Source organism: Bufo bufo, chromosome 2 (assembly GCF_905171765.1).
Source record: "Bufo bufo chromosome 2, aBufBuf1.1, whole genome shotgun sequence".
In the NCBI taxonomy this organism is placed as follows: Eukaryota; Metazoa; Chordata; class Amphibia; order Anura; family Bufonidae; genus Bufo; species Bufo bufo.
The window spans coordinates 58,557,358-58,570,977 of record NC_053390.1 but is presented as its reverse complement, the minus strand read 5'-3'; the positions used below and the strand labels follow the sequence as shown (position 1 = coordinate 58,570,977).

Below are 13,620 nucleotides of genomic sequence, written 5' to 3'. Positions count from 1 at the left end.
ATTTAACACTTTGTGTAATATACCCTTTTACGGAAAAAAATACACTTGGAGATGCACGCTGAGTGTAATATCCCCTTTTACGGACAAATTTACACTTGGCCTGCAACAGCAGAAACCACTGATTTAGGGTATTGCTATTTTGGCAATTAGGTTTTCAACCCAGAACAAAAATTATGCTTTGACGGACACTATAAAACTTGTCCTGCCACAGCTGGAACACCAGATTTAGGGTATTGCTATTTTGGCAATTGAATTTCACCCCAGAAAAAAAATATATCCTTTGCCAGACAACAGACAGTATTACACTTGGCTAGCCACAGCTGAAACACCAGATTTAGGGGATTGCTATTTTTGCAAGTGAATTTCACCCCTCAATAAAATATAGAAAATTCTATCCTGAGTTTCAAGGGGTGACAATAAGCACAGCCAAGCCCCTGATGTAGGATATAGCAAAAAAACAAACAAACTACTATTGATGGTTAAATGGACTTGGTGGCAGCTGTAGATCGATCACTTCATTAAGTGTTTTTGCTGAGTTAATCCCTGCCTAATCTCGCCCTAACAGCAGCTGCATCCTCTCCCTACACTGATTAGAGCAGAGTGACGTGCGGCGCTACGTGACTCCTGTTTAAATAGAGGCTGGGTCACATGCTGCACTGGCCAATCACAGCCATGCCAATAGTAGGCATGGCTGTGATGGCCTCTTGGGGCAAGTAGTATGACGCTTGTTGATTGGCTGCTTTGCAGGCTTTCAAAATGCACCATAGAAATCGCCGAACGAACCCGAACCCGAATTTTTACATAAATGTGCGGGTTCAGGTCCGTGTCACGAACACCCCAAAATTCGGTACGACCCCCCATAGGGGGAACCTCCCAGGGGGATTTCATTGGCTCATACCGGTGGGCCTGGGATGGGCAGTTCTGGAGTTTGCCTGCCCTCCTCCCAAAAGAACCCCCCTTGAGATACTTGGTGGCCTCACAGCATTCCATCAGGTCCACCATTTCCAGGGCATTTCCAGGAGATACCTGGCCAATCCAAAGCTAGAGAGGGGGTGGCAGCGCCCTCCAGAATATGTCAGCCAATAGTCTATCCAGCATAGCCGTGGAACTCACGGCTGTGAATCATTCAACTTCTGCTAGTTAATTGCTCACTGTTTTTAGGCTGCCCAGAGCGTTTTTCTGTCACTTTTTTCAGGGCTTATCGGCGGCCATTTTGTGTCTTGTGGTGCGCCCGCAATTGCTGCTACAACACGTGATGGCTTTGCAGACAGCAGGAGCAACCTCAAGCGTCTACAATGCCCGGAAAGCAGTCCGTGGAGTGATCCCTAATATGACACCCTCAGACAACATCGAAACCTACCTGGCGATATATGAGAAAGTGGCCACCAGGTATTAGCCTCCCGTTGGTGCAGGTTGGTCTCTCGCTGCTGCAAATTAGCCTCCATGAGGGCCTTCTTAACAGCCTCCATTTTGTTGTGGGGCACAGGTTGAAATACAGCTGGTTTGAGGTACGACATACAACTGTGCCCAAAAATGCAAGCCCAAAAATATATCGGCATTCACGCCAGCCTCACTGCTCTTGCCCCAACCTTTTCTCCTGGGTGTTAATTCACACCCTGTTAGCAGTTCAGCCTCATCAAGTCCATAGGCGGCCTGTTCGCCTTTAGAGGGGTCTGAGTCCTCCAGCCCAGCTCAATCCTTAAATCCCAGCACCGCCCTCAGTTCACAGCACACAGACTCCTGAGCTCTACTGTCAGAGGGAGGTAAATCCACAAACCTGGCAGTGCTGGCTAGTTTTTATGTTTGTTAAAACCTGGCCTGATTTTAATAGGGGGGGGCCGCACTGGCCACCAATGATTTTAATACTGGGAAGGGAGGGGAGGGCCGCACTGGCCACCAATGATTTTAATACTGGGGAGGGAGGGAGGGAGTCAGTTGCGGCACCTGAGGGGTTAATTGTGCAGATCACAGCCCCCTGTAAGAGATCGGGTGCTGCCAGGCAGTAGGGGGCAGTTATGTACACAGTTCTTAGTATATTCTAACTTAAAGCGTCCCCATCACCATGGGAATGCCTCTGTGTTAGAATATACTGTCAGATCTGAAAAAGCTAATTCTATTATTTTCCGTTATAACCATGTTATAACGGAAAATAATAAAGTGACGTTCGGGTCCCATTGACTTCAATGGGGTTCGGGTCCAAGTTCGGATCAAGTTCGGGTCCCAAACCCAAACTTTTTTTTAAAGTTCGGCCGAACTCCCCGAACCCGAACATCTAGGTGTTCGCTCAACTCTACTTAAGAGATACCTGTGCATATTATTATGTACAGAAATAATTTACTGTCATAAATATAAAAAAAAGTTTTTAAACGTAAAAGACCCGTAATGTTCAGAAAAACTAAGCATTAATAAAAAGTGTTAAAATAGCATTACACCCTGTTCCAAATTATTATGCAAATTCTATTTAAGTGTCACAAAGATTAAATATTTTGTTTTTCAGTTTAACATATAGATGGCATTGTGTCTCAGGGCTCTTTTGATCACTGAAAACAATCTTGGACACCTGTGATAATTAGATTGGCAGGTGAGCCCAATTTAAGGAAAAACTACTAAAGGAGGGTGTTCCCTCAAAATCTGGCCCTGCGCCGTACCTGTCTTCAGTCGGCGCAGGCGCACTGAGGGGAGGACGCTCGCTCGGCCGCTCCATCCTCAATGTGCCTGCGCCGATGACGTCACATCTACACCCGGCGCAGGCGCACTGAGGAAGGAGCGGCCGAGAGAGCGTCCTCCCCTCAGTGCGCCTGCGCCGACTGAAGACAGGTACGATGCAGGCGCCAGATTTTGAATGCAGACAGGGCCAGCCAGAGAACGAGCGCGTTTGCTGGCCCTGTCAATCAACATGAGGAGGGGGCGTCTTTATGAAAGGAGGATGCGGCTGCTACCAGCAAATAGCCGCCCTACTTGCTGGTAGACAGGTAATTTGCATATGATAAAAGTCAGTTTTTTGAATTAACTACTGAACCAAAATGATTAATAACATTATGTATTGATATCGCAGTATAGGGATTATAAGTAGCCAAAAAAAAAAAGACTTTAATGGGGTGACAGAAGCCCTTTAAAGAGTGTGAAAACTCATGTGTTGGGGACGCTCAGACTAGAAGGCCCGTTTATGAGGTTTTGTCATGATGATGATATCAGATTGATGGATGTATAACCTGACAGGGGGTCAGAAGGAATCTTTGGCCAGGGTTTGCTAATTAACCTCTGCTCTAATTAACCATGAGCTGTAACAGAAAGTTTTAACTCTTTGTGTGCAGGAGAAGGCTCTGGCAATTCAGTGATTTTAGAACATGAATGATGCATTCGCGATTTCTTCGCATTGCCGAGATTGCGAAGCGTCACGTGTGTCACCGAGGTTCCTAGCCTCGGTGGAGTAAGAGCCAGTTTTCATGTGTCAGCAGCAGTGGCTGTTTGACACCTTGCTATTTAGTATAGCTGTAGTAGCTGCAAGAGACTAACCAGTTGCTGCTACAACATGTAATGGCTTTGCAGACTGCAGGAGGAAGCCTGAGTGTCCATAATGCCCGGAAGGCAGTCCGTATAGCGATTCCTAAGATGACGCCTGCAGACAACATCGAAACCTACCTAGCGATGTATGAGAAAGTGGCCACAAGGGATAAGCTACCCTGAGACCAGTGGGCTGAGGTCGTTGCTTCATTCCTGGTATCCTATTCCCAGCGGGTATATTTCGACTTTCCAGACGATCAAGCGGCCGACTACCAGAAAGTAAAGAGTGAGATTTTGGCCAGACTGTGGGTGAATGTGTTGGTCCGGGTCCAGCGGGTACATCAGTGGGGGTTTAAGCCGGCTGACCACGCGAGACCCCAATATTATGACTTACTTCACCTTTTGAAAAAGTGGCTACAGCCTGATGTGCTGAGTCCCACGGCTATGCTGGATAGACTATTGGCCGATATCTTATGGAGGGCACTGCCATCCCCTCTCCAGCATTGGATTGGCCAGGTGTCTCCTGGCAATACCCTGGACATGGTGGACCTGGTAGAGCACTACGAGGCTACTATGAATCTTAAGGAGGGTTCTTTTGTGAGGGGGGCAATCAAACCCCATAAATCTCCACCCCAGACCCAGGGACTTGTGGCAACCAAACCCGCCCAGGATGTACCCCCTATGGACCTGGCTTCAATGGTCTGTTGGCGGTGTCGGGAGCCTGGCCATGTATGAGCTGACTGTCCCCATCAGGTGGAACCAATGGACACGAACTATGGCTTCCGTCAGTCGTTGCCAGGAAGCTGTGTGCAGCAGGCAGCCCAGAAACTCTAAATCACTTGTGCCGGGTGGAAGTGGGAGACACTCCAGTGGAGGCCCTGCTGGACTCAGAGTCTGGTGTCCCGAATAAGGGCTCCCCTGGTACGATCCGCTAAGCATACTGGCCGGAAAGTCGGGGTCATGTGCATCCATGGGGACTTAAAAGACTATCCCACCGCCCTGGTGTCCCTAACCAGAAACTTACACTACGAACTTATATTTGCTATGAAAGTGACTTGAAAGATACCCATGAGACAGGGGTAACCCCAGCAGAGTGGCCTTGCTCCGGGGGGAGGCCAGAACCCTGGGAACCCGAGGCCAAAGGGCCAGCGGTAGGGGTGACTGCCACTTCAGTGGAAGAGGGGGAGACAATCCCACTGAGTGTAATGGTGGGAGAAGTGGAGGACTTGCCGCCAGGGCATGAGCTGGCAGACCTCAATGTCTCCGGGGATAATTTTGGTACTGCACAACACCGGGACCCCACCCTATCCCGAGCCTGGGAAAATGTATTAATAGTAGATGGTGAACCACAACAAGCTGGGGCAGAGTCGGTGTTCCCCCATTTTGTGGTTCAGCAGGATATTGTCACTACCAGAGCTTTGAGACGTTCTCACAGCTCTGTTTCTCCACCCCTGTGATGATGTCACTACTAGAGCTTGGAGGAGTTCTCACTGCTCTGTTTCTCCGCCCCTGTGATGAGGTCTTTACTTTCTGTTTCCTTCCTCCCAGCTGTTCCTCCTCTGTTTGATTTCCCTGCCTTTAAATCACCCCTCCTCCTTTGTAGGGTGTGGATTATATTTCTCATTTGAGTTGTAGCTCTTGCTTGAGTATCTTCACTTGTATGCTATCATTTCACTGGACCTGTGTTCTGCTGCAGCAAGTACTCCGGATATTGCCAGCTGTCTTTGGATCCATCTTCACTGCTGCTGCAGCCCCTTCAGCTAAGTGTGCAGACATTGTAGTGTATCTGTTTGTTTTCTGACTGGATCCGAGGCGACCACGGTTCCCTCCATATACTGAGCAGGGCACCGGTGGCCGTGCCCCTTCCACTATTGTAGGGGTTACAGTGGTCATCAGTCTTAGGTACGCGGGCATGCCTCGTTCCACCATTTGGATGTACGCGGGCATGTGCTTAGCAGCATAGGGAGAGCTTTGAGGGTCTGACAGGGGTCACCCTTTATCCTCCCTAGTTTGGATCCGGTCAGTAGCTCTATTTACTGTGTATGCTCTTGTTGCTCACATACAGCCGTGACATTATAATCCACCAAAACCGTCCTTTTTGACATGGATCCGCTTTCTGGCCTGGTTGACCGCATGCAGGGTCTTTCTTTGGAGGTAGCGGATCTCCGTCAATCTATGACTCAGCTTCAAGCATTGGGCTCTGCTCCGGCCCATGGAGTCTGTTGCGAGCCAAAGGTCTCACTTCCGGAAATGTTCTCCGGGGGCAGTGAGAATTTTGTTCGCTTCAGAGAGGCATGCAAACTCCATTTTTGCTTGTGTCCCCATTCCTCTGGTAATGAGGAGCAGAAGGTGAGGATTGTCATCTCCCTGCTCAGGGGTAATGCTCAGACTTGGGCTTTTTCGCTGCCATCAGGGGATCCCTCCCTTCGATCCGTGGAAAGATTTTTTTTGGCCCTGGGGCAGATATATGATGACCCGGATCGTGTTGCTCTGGCCGAATCTAACTTACGTTTTTTATGCCAGAACAAACTGTCTGCGGAGCTTTATTGTTCTGAATTTCGGAGATGGGCAACTGATTCAGGTTGGAATGATGCTGCACTCCGGAGTCAGTTCTGTCATGGTCTTGAGAGATTGAAAGATGAGTTTGCTTTCCATGAGAGACCAACGTCCTTAGAGTCTGCCATGTCATTGGCGGTACGCCTTGACAGGCGTCTAAGAGAAAGAAACTAGACCTCTCTGTCCAGCCATTGTCAGTCTAGGGGCAGTGGTGCGGACTCATTCAGTGTGCAGGGGCCTCATCCTGTCTCGCTCCCCTCTGAGGAGGAGCCCATGCAGCTAGGTCGACTTGCCCCTGATAAAAGAGGATTTAGTCCTCAGAGTATGGTGTGTTTTTGTTGTGGGGGCATAGGTCATTTGGCAAATGTTTGTCAGTCTAGGAGATTCTTGAACTGTACTAAGAGCGATAATAAGAGAAAAACCTCAAAGGGTAAATCATCAAACTCTGCTTCATCTGCTACTTTGGGCAAAGTTGATGTAGGAATTGATGCTTTTCCTCTGACCTGCAGTTCCCATTTTCTCTTGTCTGCCAGGGTGGCGCTAGAGAGCAAAGTAATTTCTTGTGAGATTTTTGTCGATAGTGGAGCGGCCGTCAATCTTATTGACACACAATTTGTAGCCATGCATGGTTTTCAGGTTTGCACATTAGAAAAGGATATACCTGTTTTTGCTATTGACTCTGCTCCACTCTCACAGAGATCTCTGAAGGGCATTGTTCACAATATCCGGTTAGCTGTAGGTGACACTCATGTGGAGGATATATCTTGTTTTGTCCTTAACGGATTGCCTTCTCCTCTAGTTTTGGGGTTACCCTGGCTCACTAGACATAACCCCACTATTGATTGGCAAGGAAGGCAAATAAATGAGTGGAGTGACTTTTGTAGAGAGAATTGTCTCACAGCGACTTTTGCAGAGGTGTCTACTAAAACTGTGCCATCATTTCTCTCTGATTTGTCGGACGTGTTTTCCGAGAGCGGTGTTCAGGAGCTACCTCCTCACCGGGAGTTTGACTGTCCCATTAACCTCATTCCCGGCGCCAAGCTGCCAAAAGCACGCCTCTACAATCTCTCACAACCGGAAAGAATCGCAATGCGAACCTATATCTCAGAGAATCTCGATAAGGGGCATATTCGTCCCTCAAAATCACCTGTTGCTGCTGGGTTTTTTTTTGTTAAAAAAAAAGATGGCTCTCTGAGACCTTGCCTAGATTTTAGAAGGGCTGAACTGTATCACGATTCGCGAACCCTATCCCCTTCCTCTGATCCCGGACCTCTTCAACCAAATTGTTGGGGCCAAGGTTTTTTCCAAATTGGATTTGAGAGGCGCGTACAACCTGGTCAGGGTCAGAGAGGGGGATGAATGGAAAACGGCCTTTAATACCCCTAACGGGCATTTCGAGAATCTCGTAATGCCTTTCGGCCTGATGAATGCTCCGGCCGTCTTTCAGCATTTTGTTAACAGTATTTTCTACCATTTAATGGGGAAATTTGTATTGGTGTATCTTGATGATATTTAGATTTTTTCCCCTGATGTTCAGACCCATCAGGATCATCTTTTTCAGGTTCTGCAGATTCTGCGGGAAAATAAATTGTACGCCAAGCTGGAGAAGTGTCTTTTTATGGTATCGGAGATTCAATTTCTGGGTTTTCTCCTCTCTGCTTCTGGTTTTCGCATGGATCCGGAGAAGGTCCGTGCTGTACTTGAGTGGGAGCTTCCTGAGAATCAGAAGGCATTGATGCGCTTTCTGGGTTTTGCGAACTATTACAGAAAGTTCATTTTGAATTATTCCTCTGTTGTCAAACCCCTCACTGACATGACAAAAAAGGGGGCGGATTTTTCCTCTTGGTCGGAGGAGGCGCTGGCAGCTTTTTCTAAGATTAAAGAGAGTTTTGCGTCTGCTCCCGTCTTGGTGCATCCCAATGTTTCCTTACCTTTTATTGTTGAGGTGGATGCTTCCGAGGTGGGTGTGGGTGCGGTTTTGTCCCCGGGCCCTTCTCCTGCCAAATGGCGACCCTGTGCCTTTTTCTCTAAAAAACTCTCCCCGGCAGAGAAAAACTATGATGTGGGAGATAGGGAGTTGTTGGCCATCAAGTTGGCTTTCGAGGAATGGCGCCATTGGTTGGAGGGGGCCAGGCACCCTATCACCGTTTTTACCGACCATAAGAATCTGGCATACTTGGAGTCGGCCAGGCGTATGAATCCGAGACAGGCCAGATGGTCTCTGTTCTTCTCCAGATTCAATTTTATCGTTACATTCCGCCCTGGGATCAAAAATGTGAAGGCTGATGCTCTCTCTCGCTGTTTTCCGGGAGGAGGAAACTCCGAGGACCCGGGTCCCATTTTGGCGGAGGGGGTAGTTGTTTCTGCTCTATATTCTGATTTGGAGGCCGAGGTCCAGGCTGCCCAGACTGAGGCACCTGCCCGTTGTCCTTCTGGGAAGTTGTTTGTGCCTCCTGAGCTACGTCACAAACTCTTCAAGGAGCATCATGATACTGTTCTTGCTGGTCACCCCGGGAGTAGAGCCACAGTAGATCTCATTGCTCGGAGATTTTGGTGGCCGGCTCTTCGTAAGTCGGTGGAGGGTTTTGTGGCTGCTTGTGAGACGTGCGCTCGCGATAAGGTCCCTCGTTCACGGCCTTCAGGTTCCCTTCTCCTGTTACCCATACCTTCCCGTCCTTGGACACACCTGTCCATGGACTTTATCACGGATCTTCCTCGTTCCTCAGGGAAGTCAGTGATCCTGGTGGTGGTGGACCGTTTTAGCAAGATGGCTCATTTCGTACCTTTCCCTGGTTTACCCAATGCTAAAACGTTGGCGCAAGCTTTTGTCGACCATATTGTTAAATTGCATGGCATTCCCTCTGATATTGTTTCCGATAGAGGCACGCAGTTTGTGTCCAGATTCTGGAAGGCTTTCTGTTCTCGCCTGGGGGTTCGACTGTCCTTCTCTTCTGCTTTTCACCCGCAGTCGAATGGTCAGACTGAGCGCCTTAATCAGAATCTGGAGACATATTTGCGCTGTTTTGTGGCAGAGAACCAGGAGGATTGGTGTTCATTTCTCCCTCTTGCTGAGTTTGCTCTGAACAACCGTCGTCAGGAATCTTCTGATAAGTCACCATTCTTTGGTGCATATGGGTTCCATCCGCAGTTTGGGACATTCTCGGGAGGGGCTCTTTCTGGTTTACCTGAGGAGGAGAGATTTTCCTCGTCTTTGTCTACCATTTGGCAAAATATTCAGAGTAATCTTAGAAAGATGAGTGAGAAGTATAAGCGTGTGGCTGATAAGAGATGTGTGCCTGGTCCGGACCTGAATGTGGGTGATCTGGTGTGGTTGTCTACAAGAAATATTAAACTGAAGGTTCCCTCCTGGAAATTGGGTCACAAGTTTATTGGGCCTTATAAAATCTTGTCAGTCATCAATCCTGTTGCCTTCCGTCTTGATCTTCCACGGGTTTGGAAGATACGTAATGTATTTCACAGATCTCTCTTAAAACCATATGTCCAGCCCACGGTACCCTCCTCTTTGCCTCCTCCTCCGATTTTGGTTGATGGCAATCTGGAGTTTGAGGTTTCCAGAATTGTGGACTCTCGCATTGTCCGCGGTTCTCTTCAGTACCTCGTTCATTGGAAGGGTTATGGTCCTGAGGAGAGGATGTGGGTTCCGGTGTCGGACATTAAAGCCACTCGCCTCATCAGGGCATTTCATAGGGCTCATCCTGAGAAGGTGGGTCCTGGGTGTCCGGAGTCCACCCGTAGAGGGGGGGGGGTACTGTCACTACCAGAGCTTTGAGACGTTCTCACAGCTCTGTTTCTCCACCCCTGTGATGATGTCACTACTAGAGCTTGGAGGAGTTCTCACTGCTCTGTTTCTCCACCCCTGTGATGAGGTCTTTACTTTCTGTTTCCTTCCTCCCAGCTGTTCCTCCTCTGTTTGATTTCCCTGCCTTTAAATCACCCCTCCTCCTTTGTAGGGTGTGGATTATATTTCTCATTTGAGTTGTAGCTCTTGCTTGAGTATCTTCACTTGTATGCTATCATTTCACTGGACCTGTGTTCTGCTGCAGCAAGTACTCCGGATATTGCCAGCTGTCTTTGGATCCATCTTCACTGCTGCTGCAGCCCCTTCAGCTAAGTGTGCAGACATTGTAGTGTATCTGTTTGTTTTCTGACTGGATCCGAGGCGACCACTGTTCCCTCCATATACTGAGCAGGGCACCGGTGGCCGTGCCCCTTCCACTATTGTAGGGGTTACAGTGGTCATCAGTCTTAGGTACGCGGGCATGCCTCGTTCCACCATTTGGATCCAGGCATGTGCTTAGCAGCATAGGGAGAGCTTTGAGGGTCTGACAGGGGTCACCCTTTATCCTCCCTAGTTTGGGTCCGGTCAGTAGCTCTATTTACTGTGTATGCTCTTGTTGCTCACATACAGCCGTGACAGATATGTTGTATTGAGTAAACCAGCTGCGTGGTGAACCCATTGAACAGTTGGTGGTGCCCCAAGCTTATCCCAAACTCGTGTTAGAGTTAGCCCACCAACATAATCTCGGGGGTCATCTGGGAATGCAGAAAACACAGGACCAGGTACTACAACGGTTTTACTGACCCAGTGTGTTTAGGGAGGTGGATGAATTCTGTAAGTCTTTCCCGACCTGCCAGGCAACTAGCCCCCGCACCTTTTCCGCAGTCCCTTGTTCCTCTCCCGATCATTGAGGTACCGTTTGAGCGAATCGCTATGGACCTCGTAGGCCCAGTATCGAAGTCCACTAGAGGACACCAACACATCTTGGTCGTCCTAGACTACACCACTCGGTGCCACTGCGACATACATCGGCTAAAATTATAGCTAAGGAGCTAATGGAGATGTTCTCCCGAGTGGGGCTACCTAAAGAGGTTCTGACTGACTAGGAAACCCCTTTTATGTCCAAGGTCATGAGGGAACTCTGTAAGTTGCTGCATATCAAACAGTTACGGATGTTCATGTACCATCCGCAAATGGACGGTCTGGTTGAAAGGCAGACATTCTCGTGGTTTGTTGGAGGTAGCCAAAGAGGCGTGGGAACAGCAACCCACTCCGCATAAAAGTGTCCTTGAGTATGTTACTAAGATGCAACAGCGGATAGAAACCGTTTTGACTCTTGTCAGGGAGCATATGGAGGCCGCTCAGCGAGCCCAGATTCGGATCTATAATTGGCAAGCTTGGGTCCAGATCTTTAACCCGGGTTTTGGTTCTGGTGCCGACCGTGGACAGTAAGTTCCTGGCCAGGTGGCATGGGCCCTACGAGGTACTTGAAAAATTAGAGAGGTAAATTACAAGGTACACCAGCCAGGGAGGCGAAAGCCAGAGCAGGTGTACCATGTGAATCTACTAAAACCGTGGAAAGATAGGGAAACCTTTACTGAAGACAGCACGCAGCCAGGATTTTTAGGGGAAACGGTTTCGGCCCCTCTGTCTGAAGCAAGGGAAGCGGCTGCCACAGTAAGAATTGCTGACAGTCTCTCCTCTAAGCAGGTTCAGGAGGCCAGGGAGTTTATTGGCCAGAACACAGATGTGTTTTCGGATCTTCCTGGATGCACTTCCACAATTCGGCATGACATTGTTACTGAGCCTCAGGTGAAAGTCCGGCTAAAACCATACCGGGTACCCGAGGCTTGGTGACAAGCCATCTCAGAGGAAGTGCAGATGATGCTGATACTAGACGTCATTGAGGAGTCTAAAAGTGAGTGGGCTAGTCCTATAGTGCTAATACGCAAGCCGGACGGGACACTCCGGTTTTGTAACGACTTCTGAAAACTAAACGAGCTCTCTAAGTTTGATGCATATCCCATGCCTCGGGTGGATGAGCTTATTGAGAGGTTAGGCCAAGCCCGGTATTTTTCTGTTTTGGATCTCAACAAAGGGTACTGGCAGGTACCCTTGACGGAGGCTGCCAAAGAGAAAACTGCCTTAATCACCAATATAAGGTGTTACCCTTCGGTTTGCATGGCGCCCCTGACACTTTTCAACGGCTCATGGAAATTGCGCTGCGTCCACATCATCGGTACGCTTTGGCTTACCTGGACTATATTGTCATCCACAGTACCGACTTGGAATGCCATCTACCAAAAGTGCAGGTTGTAGTGGACTCCCTTAGGAAGGCTGGACTGACAGCTAACCCAAAGAAATGCGCGATAGGGTTAGAGGAGACTAAGTACCTGGAGTACGACATTGGACGTGGAGTTATCAAACCACAAGTGAATAAAATAGAGGCGATTCGGAATTGGCCCCGACCTGTCACCACGAGGCAAGTAAAGTCGTTCCTGGGAACGGTGGGCTATTATATGAGGTTCGTTCCTCATTTTGCCACTTTAGCGGCTCCGTTGATAGGGCTCTTGAATGGACGGAAGTCCGTGATGGTCCGCTGGAATGACCAGGCGGAAGAGGCTTTTTCCGCGTTGAAGTCGGTCCTGTGTGGGTCATCGGTTTTGGTGACACCCAACTTCAAGAGGAAGTTTGTGGTACAGACCGATGCCTCTGAAGTAGGCCTCGGAGCTGTACTCTCTCAGAAAATCAATGGGGAGGAACATCCCATTGTTTTCCTGAGCCGCAAACTCACCCCAGCCGAGACCAGGTACAGTAAAGTGGGGAGACAGTGGCTGGCCATCAAGTCGGCACTCGAGTCTCTCCGCTATTATCTGTTGGGGAGAAAGTTCCATCTGGTGACTGACCACTCCCCTCTCAAGTGGATGAGCCAGGCCAAAGAGAGGAATGCTCGGGTCACCAGATGGTTCTTTGCATTACAGAACTTCAAGTTCTCAGTGGAACACAGGGCAGGCTGCTTGCAGGGAAACGTGGATGCCCTGTCCCGTGTACACTGTCTGGCAAGTGTTCACCCCCTCAGGGTTGAACAAAGGGGGGAGGTATGTAGGAAGGCACAAGGGACCGTCGTTGATGGAAGGTATGTGTCACCGAGGTTCCTGGCCTCGGTGGAGTAAGAGCCAGTTTTCATGTGTCAGCAGCAGTTGCTGTTTGACACCTTGCTATTTAGTATAGCTGTAATAGCTGATCTGGGACGGCTCTTACTGGGAGTAGCCAAAGTGCTTGGTGGGTGACTAGTCCCCACGTTCCAGGCCGGGTTTTAAGAGACCTATAAAAAACAGACAGCAGTGTCAGGTGGTGGTGATGATCTCTCTCTGACATTGGAGCTCTGGCAATCTCTGTGGAATCTGAGCCTTGTGCCAGGCTGGAGGCCTGAATCCAGGAGGACTGCTCTGTCCTGTGCTATGCCAACCGGGTGTGGATTAACACCCAGGATAAAAGGTGACTGTTTTTGCTGTATGAACTGTCTAGGTGTGAACGAACACCAAAACTGCCAATGGACTGTCCTACTGTTTTGTTGCCATAAGTGTGAATAAAACACTGAAGTTTTTGAGTTACAAACTGGTATTTGCCTCTATACTGCGTCCACTTGTCCTGTCTACCAGAGCGAATCCCCACACATTGAAAAATACAACTACTCCCACACAAAAATAAAATAAAAGGAAAAACTAAAAAGTTTTGCCTCTTGAAATACAGTGATAAAA

General features: G+C 48.8%; 1 protein-coding gene across 1 annotated transcript in view; it reads left to right on the top strand.

The window, feature by feature from the left end:
• Positions 1 to 13,620, top strand: part of SLC14A1 (solute carrier family 14 member 1 (Kidd blood group)) — a 529,357-nt gene that overhangs the window by 271,957 nt on the left and 243,780 nt on the right. The gene's annotated exons all lie outside the window — the stretch shown is intronic.